Source organism: Octopus sinensis, unplaced genomic scaffold (genome assembly GCF_006345805.1).
Source record: "Octopus sinensis unplaced genomic scaffold, ASM634580v1 Contig19246, whole genome shotgun sequence".
Classification (NCBI taxonomy): domain Eukaryota; kingdom Metazoa; phylum Mollusca; class Cephalopoda; order Octopoda; family Octopodidae; genus Octopus; species Octopus sinensis.
This window is the reverse complement of record NW_021836268.1, coordinates 17,501-21,767: the sequence shown is the minus strand read 5'-3', so window position 1 is coordinate 21,767 and position 4,267 is coordinate 17,501. Positions and strand designations below refer to the sequence as shown.

At 31.1% G+C, this 4,267-nt stretch overlaps 1 long non-coding RNA gene across 1 annotated transcript in view; it reads right to left on the bottom strand.

Annotated features, from left to right (window-relative positions):
* Positions 1-551: 551 nt before the first annotated feature.
* The window catches only part of LOC118762012, a 19,558-nt gene continuing 15,842 nt past the window's right edge, over positions 552-4,267 (bottom strand). Inside the window, exons 2-3 of the long non-coding RNA XR_004997793.1 lie at positions 3,947-3,951; positions 552-660 (exon numbers count right to left, since the gene is read on the bottom strand). This is a non-coding gene — a long non-coding RNA (uncharacterized LOC118762012). The remainder of the gene's footprint in view (positions 661-3,946; positions 3,952-4,267) is intronic.

Genomic DNA, 4,267 nt, shown 5'->3' with positions numbered 1-4,267 from the left:
CATATCTGTCTGTACTTCTGTGTGTTAGTATTTTTCTGTGATTTTTCTGTTAGTATTTTTTACCTATTGTTCATTTAATATGTTATTCATCGTAATTTACAAATCCAAACTTGAAAACGTTACTCAACTTTGGAGTTTTGGAGTCAGACGCCCCCTTCACATACACACACATACACACGCACGTGAATGCATAAGTGTACATATAAACTTATATATAAATACATACATCCACATGCACTTATATATTAATGATGTACACAAATGCATGACAGGTATACATAATATTGAAATACTCATAAAGTAAACACAAGCAGACAAATATATTAATATAACAAATTTAAAAATAAGAAAAACAAATCTATGACGAGACAATAGAAACAGTAAGATTTTGTTGATTTTATTAGGTATTTCTGTTTATTTAGAAACCTACAATGAACAGGTCATGTCACAGACGTTAAACTATTTTCACAGGGTACAACCTTAAAATTGACCCCACTCCGCTAAACGCAGAAAATTTCTGTCATGCTATTGGCTAAAAATAGAGAGTTTTACCGATTTGTAAACCTCTGTAACTTTTTCCTCCAATTGATTTTTCTCCACGACATCATACCTACATAGCAATGAGACTGGAAGACTACATTGTTATAGCCGACTTTCAGACTTTTTAGTTCCTTTTCAAAATTGCATATTTTACGAATGAAAAAAACTAGGTCACAACGTTGTTATTAGATTAGATTTGTTTTTGAATGGAGAGCCCGGTGTAGCATATCCATGTTGTTATTTAGCGCGGAGCTATTATCATCATTATTATTATTATTGTTGTTGTTATTATTATTATTATTATTATTATTATTATTATTATTATTATTATTATTATTATTCTATGTTTGACTTTTGCTTTATGTCTGTACAAGTTGGCTCCAAATCTCACCCAGAGACCTCAAGAGACAACAGGTTGGAAGTTCACGTTGTTGTTATGCCTAGTGTGCCATATATTTGGGGGGTTTTTTGTGTTGTACTACTGAATGTCTAATACATAATAAAAAAAATTTAAAAATTTAAAAATTAAAAAAAATTTTTTAAACTTTTGTTTTAAACCTTGGGATTACATAGAGAGTATTTTGCGTAGGATATGAGCAGTTCCCATCAGCACTATCTTTTGAATTTCTACCATTTTGGGGTTTCCTGGTATCTGAGTTAGGTAGCAATCAGTCCCTTTCGCTATCATTCCCAGGGCACCTATGACAACAGGTATTGTTTTAGTCTTCAACTTCCACATTTTGCTGATTTCTATTTCAAGATCTTTATATTTGCTCAGTTTTTGGTAGGTCTTGACAGATACGTTTATATCGATTGGGACAGTCATATCAATGAGGAGGCATGTTCTTTGTCTGAATATTATTATTATTATTATTATTATTATTATTATTATTATTATTATTATTATTATTATTATCATTATTATTATTATTGTATTAGCACGCCAGGGCCAAATGCTTAGCGGCGAGTTCAAATTCCGCCAATGTCGACATTACCTTTCATCCTTTCACATCGCTGAAATAAGCACCAGGTGAGCACTGGGGTCGATGTAATAGACCTGGTCCTCCCACACAATTTCAGGGCCTGTAAATATAGTATAAGGATTATTGTTATTATTATTATCATTATTATTATTATTATTATTATTATTATTATTATTATTATTATTATTATTATTATTATTATTATTATTATTATCATCATTATCATTTTATTCAGTGAGTGAGAGAGCAGGGCATGCCATTAAAGTGGGCCCGGTTAGATTTTTCTTCAGGTCTAGTAGCCCAGCCCACTCAAAATGTACCCTAATAAGGGCTGTTTAAGCATGTTAACAAAACCCCCATTTTTCCAGAGGTGAATTATCAAAACCCCAAAGAATTCCTCTCAACACATGGCTACGATGCTACCTCACTACTTCTGCTCGTGATCAGAGATGCACATATCATCAGCCACTAAAGGACATGCTCAACTGGTTAAGGTCAAACAACTGACAAGCAAATCTGTGGTATTGAACAGAATATTTGCTGTAGCGCATCTTTTATACCAAGACAAAACAATGTACATGATAACACTTCCGGTCAGTTAAGATCAGCGGCCATGAGAGCCAATGCATGCTATTGCATATATATATGTATATATATATGTGTGTGTGTGTGTGTGTGTGTGTGTGTGTGTGTGTGTGTGTGTGTGTGTGTGTATGTATGTATGTATGTTTGTATGTATGTATGTATGTATGTATGTATGTATGTATGTATGAATTTATATATTAATAGGATGTGTTACAATACTATTCCACAGCCATAGCAACAATCCAGTAATATCAATCCACATATACAAAAACAGCCACATCAACACTCCAACATGCCTCCATCATCAGCTGCCCCACGGTTATCATTATGGTTTCGGCCCCAGAGCAGTACCATTCAATCCGGCGGTGTCAACAGCCCTAATAAAAGTGTTGCTTGGAAACAAAGAATGCGGCAGAAGTAACGCCCTTTACGCATTTTATAATTTTTTATAGTATATAAATGTTTATTAAGTTATGTTTTTTCATTGAACACAAATGTATTGCATTTATTGCAAACGAATAATGGACTAATGAAAAAAAAATCGTAGAAATAAGAAAACTCGAATGCAAAAGGGCGTTAGTTGTGCTGCACCCTGTACATGCTTATATATGTACATGGACGCGCGCATGCACACATATACACACATGAACTGAGTGCATCGGACAAAAATGCCTGAATAACTAAATAAATAAATAAACCAAAGTAATCAAGCTGTCGGCAGTGAATATTAGAATCAAGTTCAAGGATACTTAAACTGTACAACACTGTATGACGCACACATACTCAAACACACACACACACACACATATATATATGTATGTATGTATATATATGTATCTATATATGCATATATACATACATATATATATATATATGTGTGTGTGTGTGTGTGTGTGTGTATTTATACATGTAAATGAATTCATATGGGTGTAAGGTATACATGTATATATACGTGTGTATGTGTGTACATATGTATATATGTATATATTCATAAATATCTATATATCGCTATGCGTCTGTATATGTTCTATGTCTGTGTGTGTGTATACGTATATACATATAATTTACTGAACAATAAAATAAATGAATGTCCGGTAAAATCTCAGGTGACCACCACCATCCCGCTATCACCCCACCACCACCAACAACAACACCATCACCACCATCCCCACCACCATTTTCTCCAACTAAGACAGCTACACAAGCGAAATTTATACATTCCTGAGTACTTCCAAAGAAATCGGACTGTTTTAAAACTAATAGACTGTTTTATACCAAATCTCCGCCATATTTTTACTTGTCTTAAAAGAAACATTAATATGCCTGGCAGATTTTTGCTTCATAATCGAAGAGCTGTAGCTATTTCTGGAAGAATGATTCCAGAATATAAATTGCTGGCCATGACATCGATAGAAATAATGGTCAAGGCAAATCTGAGTGCCATGTCTTTGTAAGTACAACTATTATTTATGGTTATTAGCAAGAATTCCGACTGTAAGAATGCGACGAATTTTAAGGCCTCCTTGTGTTTCGTGAATGATTCAAAGATATCTCTGCAATTAGAAAGATGAATAAAACATGAAGACAATAGAATTTTACTTTCTTTTTATTGTATTTTTTTTCGCTTGTTTTCTTTTGGTTTGCTTTTCTACATATTTCTTCTATTTTTTCTTTCTTTCTTTATTTTTTCCTTTTGTCGGGGTCGATGGGGTATTCTTCGCTTTTGTTTTTGTTTGTGTAAGTTGAAATATTCGATTTCAATGCTATTAAGAATAGGCTTACTACTGATAAGAAAATTGGAGGTAGCAGTTCTAACTACAGAATCACAAATACTATACTACTACTAATAATAATAATAATAATAATAATATAATAATAATAGTAATAATAATAATAATAATAATAATAATAATAATAATAATAATAATGATAATAATAATAATAATAATAATAATAATAAAAAATAATGAATAATAATAATATAATAATATAATAATAATAATAATAATAATAATAATAATAATAATAATAATAATGATAATAATAATAATAATAATAATAATAATAATAATAATAATAATAATAATAATAATAATAATAATAATAATAATAATTCTAACTAAAACACAAGATAATTGGTCAAGATTATGATGAACGAG